At 36.6% G+C, this 11,301-nt stretch overlaps 1 pseudogene; it reads left to right on the top strand.

Moving 5' to 3' along the window:
• Positions 1 to 4,473: 4,473 nt before the first annotated feature.
• LOC103729646 lies at positions 4,474 to 6,900 on the top strand (annotated as a pseudogene).
• The last annotated feature ends 4,401 nt before the right edge of the window (positions 6,901 to 11,301 follow it).

Below are 11,301 nucleotides of genomic sequence, written 5' to 3' on the forward strand. Positions count from 1 at the left end.
CTTAGCTAAGCTATTTTAAAATGATTCTATGAATAAAACACAGATGTTGGGAGAAATACCAATTGCATCTTCAAAATGGATCCATTTGTTCAAATACTCAGGTTGATAGGTAAATGTGAATATTCATTACTAATTAAATACATTTTAACTTGGAGAGTAAGGATATATATATATATATATATGTGTGTGTGTGTGTGTGTGTGTGTGTGTATTTTGTCTTTTTTTGAGACAGGGTCTCCTTGTAGCCCCAGCTGTCCTGGAACTGACTACATAGACCAGGCTGGCCTCAAACTCACAAAGATCTGCCTGCCTCTACCTCCCATGTGCTGGGATTAAAGGTGTGTGCCACCATGTCTGGATAGTAAGGACATTTTTACATGGATTGATAGTCAACTTTATACCATCACATGTCATTACAATGTTAAGTTATTAGTGCCTCAAAAATTTATCAAAGTGATAAACACATTACGTAGAAGTTTCTGGAGCTTGAATGAGTTCTCAGAGTCATGCTATGCTAGCCTACCTTCATATTTTATTTAAATTCTTATGAATCTTTCAGAATACTGTGAATCTTTGTGTCATAAAGATCTCATGTTTCTGAAAGTATATATTTTATTTTATTTTATTTTCCTTTATTGCTCTCCATTTTTTTTTATTTATTTTTACACCCACTTCCCAGATAGCACACTCCCATAGCCTCCCTCCTCCCACTAGAGCCCTTATACTCTCATATCCCTGCTACTGTCTGCTGTGTTGTCGGCACCCCATACATTCCCCACTACTTGCCCTTCTGGTGAATCTAGTCAGCCTATGTAGAGGTCTTTGTTTTAGGAGGGTCAGCTGTTCCTCATCTAGCAGTAATCAGTTGTCAATATTCCTTTGGATAAGATTGGGGTCTGCTGTTCATTTTCCCAGTTCTATTCTGGGTTACTGTCTGGGAATCCCTTTGGCCACCCTGGCCAACAACTCAAAAGAAGGTATCACTTGTGTGACATTGTTGCTTCCAAGCGAAGCCTACCATGGTCGAGAAGGACCTTTGCCTTACCTTCATATAGGCAGAACTGGTAAAAGAAAGGAGCCAGGGGCTCCTCCCAAGCCCATGTGACCTCTGAGGAACAAATCCTCAAACAACCTTAAGAGTAAAAATAAACTGGTTTATCTGGACCAACTGTATGGCCTTAAACAGCCAAAAGGAAAGTATAACCAAAGATTAAAGGGGCCAATATAATTTCATAAGAGTCCATATGCATAGCTAAAAGCAACATAACAAGCAACAATGTTATGTTATATTATAAAATATAACAAAGTTATATTTTATTTTTAAGCAATTCATTTGAATGTGTTGAGTTTTCTTTTAGTTTCTTTTAACATTGGCTCTTGGATCACAAAATAGCTTCTTATTTTCCAATAGTTTAACAAATTACTCATTTTTTCATTTTTTTCTCAGCCCATCTATCTCTATTAAAGTAAGTATGAGTTTCTGAACATACGGCCATATTTTGAGCTGTGGAAATAAAGTATTAAGCAGAAATCCATGTTGGAAGAAGGATTCTTAATATAATACACAGTAATTGGTAATATAAGTGTAAGAAATTTTGAAAAGAAATTGGTGCCATGGAATTTAGAATTTGAAAGTAATTACATTGAGAATTGATTATTTTCAAAATAGACGTTTCTTAATGTTTCTGTGTTGCCTGTGTATTGGCTTAGTCAATCATTTTAGCTTTGAGTTAAATAGAACATTTGGGTACCTATAAACTAAAGTTAAAATAAGCTCATCTTGTGGTTTCTCAAGTACTGTATGTTAGTATTAAGAATGGATATATCATGGTCTTTCTTGTTTATTTCCCTTGATTTGGTCAAGCAAAACATTTGTTATTTGTATTAAGAGCCAAATATCAACATAATAGAGACTTAAATATAATCTTAACAAGAGAAATGGAAGTTTCTTCACAAATTTTCAGAATTCTCTTGGGTCTTTGTCCCTAATGTCTAGTAGATATATATGAAACAAACAAGGTTATAGAATGTAACTGTAGAATGAGGCTTTCTCATACAAACGCTCTGTGTTCTCTTCAAATCATTAGTTAAGATGGGGGAAAAAAAAAAAAACAACAACATTCAATACCACTATTGAATTGTATTTTTTCAAGAGTTTCCCACCACCTTTAAAGAATGGCTAATGTTGTAGAACACTGGTTTTTATTTTAAATGATTCAGAGAGGAATGAGTAGGTCCAGATAAATCAAGCAGAGCAGAAAAAGATTTTGTATTCTCTACATAAAGAAGTCTGCCTTTAACTGAAAATGTAAAATAGAGTGGTAGAGAATAATGTGACACTATGTTGAGTTTTAACAGGTTTATATTGTGTAATAGTTAAATCAAGTTAAACACACCGATTTGCAATTTTTTTATGGTGAAAATCTCAGTTCTAGTCCCTTTCTAGGGGACTTTAATGTTGCTGATCTAACCTCATTGTACAATATCCTCCAGAGCTTTCTCCTGTCTCAATCAATGCTCCTTAGCTGTGCTGAGTTACTGACCAACCCTCCTTATGTCTCCTTTTTCCTCTCCATACCTGTGCCAAGTACCACTCTACTTTGAGCTATATAATATTAAGATTTTTGTGGAGAGCCATAGGCCCCCACCCCAGGAAATAGCAAGACCTGATTCCTGGCAAAGCTGTTTTCCAGACATCAAGGCTGACCTGATTTGAGGTTAACCAGATGGCCATACTTGAAATCCTCACGAAAACATGTTATTCTAACTTGGGCACTTACTGCTTGAGAGACTCCCTCATTTCTCGTGGAACTGCTTAGAAAACTTCTTTGCATTACCTTGTAATCATGCAGGTGTAACCTTATAATTGATTTATAGCTTACTATAGAATTGTGGTGTTACTACGGAATTTACTCTGTGATCAATTGGTTTGGTGTAATTATGATAATTGTTCTGTTAATAAAATTGCTCTGCCTCAATGGATTTATCCCTGCCAACTTTCCCCTTTCCCTCTCTATAAAAACTTTGTGTAGATGTTCAATAAATGAGACTTGATCAGAAAGCCTGTCTTGTCTCCATTCTTCGCGTCTCTTGTCCCTTTCAGTCCCCTCTCCTCTCTCCAGGTACCCACGTTGACTGTCTCACAGGTTGGGACAGATTTTGAGACTGTGAGTGATTGAGATTATCCACAAATCATTGTATGTTTGGATTATTCATTTAACAGAGTGATTTCTACTTATGCCCATGTTGTTTCAAATGGCAATATGGGTTGCTTGGTTGAATAATGTGTATGCCATTGTGCATCTTATTTCTCTGTGGCTATTATCATATCATGCCAATATGCACTGATGTGTAGAACGTCTATTGAAAATACTGGTTTTATTGATTTCAGACAAATCCAATACTTAGAATACTAGACTAAATGGAAGATCACTTTTTAATTTACTTTAACAATCTCACTACAAGTGTATAAAATACCTTATAGCATATAACTGCTTTATCAATATTTCAAATGGTTTCTTAGTCTTCATACTAAATGCATCATTTTTACAGTAGTTGAACTTTTTTTAAATCATTAAATTATCTTAATATATTCTTTAAATTCTAATTTGTGACTTACAAGCAAACTATACATATATTTTGTCATGGCATTGACTTGAAAAATCTGTTAAAATAAAAAACAAGTTTTAGGTTATTAGATGTACAAAGTAAAATCAGTTTTCTTAGTCATTCTTTGCATGAATATATATTTTGTACAAAGCTGGTATACTTCTGAATGTGAATTTTTGCTTTAAAAGTTTAGTATTATGCTAACGTATTGAGTAGAATTGAAAAGATTTTATTAGCCACTGTGATAAAGCAAATTTCAAAGCAAACAAGTAGAACAAAAAGTAAATTGGTTTACTGAGAATAAAGCAACACGTCTAGGTAAAGTATCCTGAAATATTTGAATGCCCATGTTGCAAAGAATAAATAATTCTGTCTTGTTTACTGAGCTAAACACCTACATCTATTAAAATCTTAAATCATTAATATTTTGAGGCAATAACTACAGAAAAGCACACACACCCAGAACAACATTTAAAAATAGAATCAGCCATGATTTTTAGTTCCACAGTTTGTTTCAATGTTGAGAATTAACAGGTTGTGTAGCAATGACTTTAATGAAATAATAGTGGAAATGCAGCTAATCAAACTTAAACACAAAGTTTATTAAAGCTGTCGGGAATCATTTCCTTGTAAACATTAACATTTCTTATTCTGATATTGAAATAAGATGTTCAGAACAATTATTTAGTTATTGTTAAACAGAGAACCCTCTCACCATCCAGGCATGGTTTTTCAAAGCCATGTTGAAAAGTCTTTATGGAAGCACTGGATTTTTCAAGTAAATATAAGCACATTATATCAAAAAAGCTTCAACGTGTACAGTCCAGTTCAATAAGAATAACCTAATTTACTGAATATAAAAAGATGGCTTTTCCCAACACATGCCACTACCTGACATCCACAAAGTCCTCTTCATCCCCCTACATTATAGAGCGCTTGATGGGTGATCTGAAGCCCTCTGCCTAGGATTAGTGAAGATCAGTGTAATTGCAGATGCTACAGTAAAACATAAAGTTTAAAGCAGTCAACCAGATGTGCTAAAGATGAACAATCATGTTTAAGTCATACATATGTCCATTTCTTGGATAAGTGGTTGTTTTCAGTATTAGTTTTCCTTAACAGTTCACACATTCATATAATGAATTATAATTATTTTCACTCCCAGTTCCCTCTCTCACCTGTCTTCTCTATTGAAATCCCTCGTAGTGATTTCATGCCTGTTTTGTTTATATAGAGTTCTGAGTTTAATTAATGTTGCTTTTCCTAATATGGGTGGGAAGTTATTTCCTGAAGGAAGGACAACTTTTTAAAATTCAATTTAATTTTATTTGTATACATGTTTTGCCTGCATGTACAGACATGTAACACATGTGTGCAATGCCCACAGTGGCCAGGACTGTGTGTCAGATCCCCTGGAACTGGAGCTATGGATGGTATTGGGTGCTGTGAACTAAATCCTATCCTGTGTAAAAGCAGTCAGTGCTCTTAACTGCTGAGTCATTTCTATGGCCTCAAATACTGTGTTTTAAAGAATGAAATTTTTATAGTTTCTAGTTGCTAATAAATAGCTAGTTGTTTCTTTGTATTTAATACAGCATGTACTACAAACAAACTGCATAAAAGTGAGAAGATAACCTGTTTAAAACTCTTAAAAATATCTACACACATTTCTTTACAATGTCATTCTGTGCCAGTGAGCATCACAAGAGTTCCAAATTGCCATACTGTGGGAATATACTTACAACAAGTTTATCAGTGGGATTTTACAAAATAATTTAAAAATTACTTGTAAATGTTTCATGAGTCATTCACAAAAGGGTATAAGAATAGGTGACTATCACTTACACCCATAGATAAATGTGGATATCACACTCAACTCACATCATCCCAAGAATTATATTATTAAGTCTTCATTTATGTATTACTAGTGTTTAGATTGCTAACTACTAGGATGTGAAATTAAAGCTATAACAAAAGGTTCAATTTGTATATTGTTTTGCTCCATTTCTACTTTATCTAATTTCATTGTGGAGAGTTTTAAGCTCAGATTCACTGCTAGAAAATATATATACAGTCATACAGTTATAACTACTACTCATGTATTCAAGATATAAACACATGAAGATTACTGTAGTGAAGGCAAAGCTAAATACCTATAACAACAACAACAAAATAATCAGTGAATAAATGAACTGAGATTCTAAAGTGAGGCAGAAAGCAAGCTGAACATGTTTACAGTCACTAATGAATGTTCAGTCCCACCTGAGTTTCTGAAAATCAATTACTCTGATTATACTGATCTCTCTCTCTCTCTCTCTCTCTCTCTCTCTCTCTCTCTCTCTCTCTCTCTCCTCAAATAAGGAACAGAGATTCTTCATTTAGGAAACCAGAGCTCAGTGACTTCATTTACCTTGTTGGGTTTTTCAAAATACTCACAACTACAAGTACCCCTTTTTCTTGTGTTCTTGACAATCTGCACAGTCACTCTGGTGGGAAACTTGGGCATAGTAGTGGTCACAAGGATCAGTTCCAAACTTCACACACCTATGTACTTTTTCCTCAGCCATCTCTCATTTTTGGATATCTGTTATTCCAGTGTTGTGCCTAAACTGTTAGAGATCTTGATTGTGGAAGACAAAACTATCTCCTTCGAAGGATGCATGACACAGTTTTTCTTTGGCTCTGTGTGTATTATTACAGAGATGTTCATGTTGGCAGTGATGGTGTATGACAAGTTTGTGGCTGTCTGTAGCCCCCTGCTCTACATTGTTGCTATGTCTCCTAAGTTCTGTGCTGTCCTAGTAGCTGGGACGTTTAAGTGGGATGGACTGTGTTCCTTAACACATACCCTCTTTTGCAACTATCATGCTGTGAAACTGGCACCATTAATCACTTTGGCTGTGAATTCTCAGCCATCATCTCTGTATTCTGCTCCAACACCACTCTTAATAAAATGTTTTTTGTAATGAATTCCATATTCAATGAGATTTGCAGCCTCTTCATCTTGGCCTCCTATGTTTTCATAGTGTCACTATCATCAAGATGCCATCTAAAGGTGGACTTCAGAAAGCCTTATCCACTTGCTCCTCACACCTGACTGACATCACCATCTTCCACAGGATAATTCTCCTTCTCTACTGTGTTCCCAACTCCAATAGCTCACAACTCTTTGTCAAAATGGCCACTGCTCTGTGTACAGTCATGATCCCCATGCTGAAGCCCCTCATCTACAGCCTTAGAAACAAGGATGTGAAAGATACAGTTAGCAGGCTCATCAACTTCAAACTGTAGTCTTGCTCATTGTAATGGGAAGGAGTATGTGTTAATTTATATTCCAGCCATATATTATGGTCCATATACATTATCCATGGTACTTTAGCTCTAAATTGTTATAATTAAATTTTAAACAATAAATTATTGAATGCAATATTTTTCAAAATTTTGTATGTCCCTCATTTTTTAAAATAGTGTAAACCTAATAAATTTAGATTTACTTCATATGAGGCATTTCAGACAGTAAGATAATTGAAAATCTTGCAACTGGTTATATAAAAGAAAAATTGGAGAAGAAATCCATATTTAGAACTCACCTTTATTTATAATGTAATGTGTCTTTGTTTTTATCTGTATATTTTGAATTTGTGTATGTGTGTGTGTTTGTGTGTTTATGTGTGTTGGAGATGGAGTTACAGTTAAGAGCAACTCGACATGGTTGCAGGTCCCTGCATCCACTACTTTTCAAATAGCAATATAATGGAGGTCAGCTCAATGAAAGGTTTTGAAAGACGATGGCCTGAACATTCTCCTTCTTGACTTTATCATCACTCTCATTCATTACTGCCTAGCAGGCAACCACATATACTAAATTTTATCTTCAGTTATAAAGCACATGACTTGCCACCTGTCTACTCAGTAAGTCATGTTCATAACTACTCAGTTGTCTAGAGTTCAGTAAGGGAGAAATTCTTGTTTTATTATTTTATAACCTCTCCTAACCATCTATAAGTCTTTTACTAGGCCTATAAATAAAATATTTTCATATTCATTCTCATAATAATGAATATAATGAAATTAGTCATCTTAATACTAAATCATCTATTTTTATTTCCTATATAAGTAAAATTTATGATTCAATTAAATGGGTGTTTACCTCCACAACTTGGAATGATATAATTTTCAAATTGTATTTATGATGAAATTCAATCTTTCATAAATGTGGCATTCATATGCCTTTATATCATTATCAAAAATTTTAAATCTACTGAAACATTTTTCACAGCTATTATCTGGAATGCAATTTAATGAAGAGATTAATACATATAATCTAGCAAGATGTGACCATGGTGCAATGGTTGTATGCTATGGGATTAACAAATCACTCTCTAATTGAATATAAAACCTGCTCCATGAAACAGAATGAAATGCCTGATACTGTTATCTACACCAAATCCCAGGACTGGACATGTCATCACCCCTAGGAGAAAAGCTAATATTATTCATCTGCTAAATGAACATAGTAATATATTGCCCCTAAGCACTCAATACCCATAGATGCATCACACAACCTGCACTATACCAGCTTCTTCATGCAGTAGATTGTTCTTAAGGTAGAGACCATAGCCAGGCACCATGCAGAGAGTAAGAGACTGTAGACAACCCCATTCTAAATGGCACATATATAACATTCCCACAGGGTTCAGAGATCATTGCAGAAAGGGGGTGGAAATCTATGTCTAGAGATAGTGGATACCATTAGGGAAACAGCATTTTCCAGGAATGATGGAACTCTTGCACACATGAACTTACAACATGTATGAGGGCATACAGAAGATCTGCCCAAGACCAAGTCAGCCTAAATTCCAGCTTGCCTAAGAGAGGCATTCAAGAAATCTGAGGCGTTTTTGGCAATTGATGACTTATGTGAGAGTTAATTTTCTCAGGGATACAACCTCTGAGAAGCTGTCCATGTTCTGGTAGACACTCCTATACTCATGCAAATATACACAGCAGTAGATGGACTCAAGATTTTTAAGAAGAGGCATGGAGGTAGTTTGCTGTGCCAGTTATTATGGTTATTAGTCTTTAGGATTGGGTTGGACCACTGAATGATTGTCTCCCTTAGCAGCTTGCATAGTATCCTCTAGAACTATGAGAGCTTGTCAGGTAGAAATTTTTTTCAAGTCCGTTCCTGTTCCATTGCTCCAAGTCCTGTGTCCAAGTATGTCCTGTCTTCAGCAGGAGGGTCTTGTTTTCCAGTTCTGGGAGATAACTAAGAGCTCTGGCAATAGCTTATGCTATTTTGGACTACTCTGACCAACCACTCAAAGGGAGGTCTCTCCTGTCTGACATTGTGTTCCTTGCCATACAGCATATATATTCAGACACCATATGTGCATTTCTCAAGGTGTTCCAGAGCCAAAACATTTCTCCCAAGATTCATTCTTCTTTATTCTCTCAACCACCCATCTAACCTCCGTCCTCACTCTCCAGTTTCCAAGTCCCACCATTATCCCACTCTTCCCCCAAATAACACCAGCCTCTCACTGCCTCCCTCTTCTGAATTACCTCCTCCCACATCACCATGGCCCCCTGCATAACCCCCCATCCTCCCCTCCCAGCTAAACATGCCCACTGTCCCCACCTTCCCCCTAGTAACATCTGTTCTCTACTATTCCCCTCTTTCAGGCTCTTTCTTTCCCTTTACCTCCATTACCTCCATGATTCTTTTCCATTTTCCTGGCTCCAAGTGTTACATCAGGATACTCATACATAAGGGATTGGTGCTATGAGCCACAAATGAGGGACAACTTGTGCTCCTTGCATTTTTGAGTTTGTGTTACTTCACTTAGTATAACAGTTTCTAGTTCCATCCATTTACCTGAAAGTTTCATAATTTCATCTTCTCTAACTGCTGAGTGTTAGGGTTCCAAATAGCAGCTCCTCCGCTCCCCAACAGGGACCTCACCTTGACCTTTGGAGTCAAGGAAAACAAACTCTGCTGAGAAGCAGCCTGCCTTTCCTCTGACTTCCAAAGATAAGATAAGCAGAGTTCCTCTTATCTTAAGAGGAAAAAGAAAACACTTCCACACCTTAATCCTACCTGCTTCCCACTCCCTGATTTCTCCCCCAAACATTCCCCCCTTCCACACCCTAAAGCCCACATATATAAATTCCCAGCTCACAACCCGTGGGCTGTCATCTTTCCCTTCCCCGAGGGAAAGGTGCCCCATGCGAAATAAATCTGTATCCTGCTGATAGTTCTATCTGTGCCTCGGTGCCTCCTCCATCCGCTCGCTCTCCACCCCAACCTTTTACCTATCATATATAATAATGTATAATAATCTCTTACATAGTAGCTCATTTCTTTTTCATCATTAATACTCAGGTTTGGCACGGAATGTCTTCAATCTTTGTCATTATCTGCCATTTTCAAAGACCTTGGCTACAATGTAACAGGATACAGCAACATTAAATTCACAAATCTTGTAAGATAAATTTTAATTTTTCTCTAATATTTACTGTTTTTAATACATCGTCTATTACTGAAAACATCTATCCATTGTGTATATTCAGCATATTACAGTTCTTTTTCTAAAATGGCCTACCTGCTGTCAGTTGGGTCTTTCACCCATATGTAAAGTCCCAGCTCACAACCCATGGACATCTTTCCTGGACATCTTTCCCTGACTCCCTTCCCTTCCCCCTTCCCCTTTCCCCCTCCCCCCTTCTCCCTTCCCTTCCCTGCCCTTCCCTTCCCTTCCCTTCCCTTCCATCTTTCCCTTCGTGGACATCTTTCCCTTCCCGAGGGAAAGGTGCCCTGTGCGAAATAAATCTGTGTCCCACTGAGAATTCCATCTGTGCCTCGATGCCTTCATCCATCCGCTCGTGCTCTCCATCCACACCGCTCGCTCCTGCCCATTCTCTACCTATCACTGAGTAGAAATCCATTGTGCAATGTACCACATTTTCATTATCCACACATTAGTTGGAGGACATTTAAGTTGTTTCTATTTCTTCGTTTTTATGAAGACAACAGCAAGAACTATGAATGAATCGCTACAGTATGATGAGTACTTTGGATATATGCCAAGTAGCGGTATAACCAAGTCATATGATAGTCATTTTTGGTTTTTAAAAATTTTATTATTTTTATTTTATATGTATTAATGTATTGCTTGCATGTACGTAGGTGCATTCATACCTTCCAATGTCCACTGAGGAGAGGAGGTGGTGTCGAATTCCCTGGAACTGCAATTACAAGTGGTTGTTAGCTACCATGTGGTTTTGGGAATCAAACCTGAGTCCTTTGTCAGAGCAGTCAGTGCTTTTAGCCATTGAGCCATCTCTCCATCCCCCTCACTTCAGTTATCTGAGAATTCTCTGCACTGCTTTCCATGGTGGTCGCATGAGTTTGCGTTCCACCAGCAGTGAATGAGCATTCCCAATTCTTCACATCCTCCCTAGCATTTGAAGCCTTTGTTCTCTTGATCTTAGTCTAACTAAGCTAAGATGGTAACTTAAAGTGGTTTTTAATCTGCATTCTTCTAATTGCTAAGGATGTTGAACACTTTTTAAGGTGTTTCTTAGTCATTTTTTTTTTTTTTTGATTGAGAACTCTCTCTTCAATAATCCATCTTTTTATTGGGTCATTTATTTTCTTGTCTCTTTGTTTTTTGAGTTCTTAGTATATTC

Source organism: Nannospalax galili, unplaced genomic scaffold, assembly GCF_000622305.1.
Source record: "Nannospalax galili isolate Female #2095 unplaced genomic scaffold, S.galili_v1.0 scaffold593, whole genome shotgun sequence".
Taxonomy (NCBI): Eukaryota; Metazoa; Chordata; class Mammalia; order Rodentia; family Spalacidae; genus Nannospalax; species Nannospalax galili.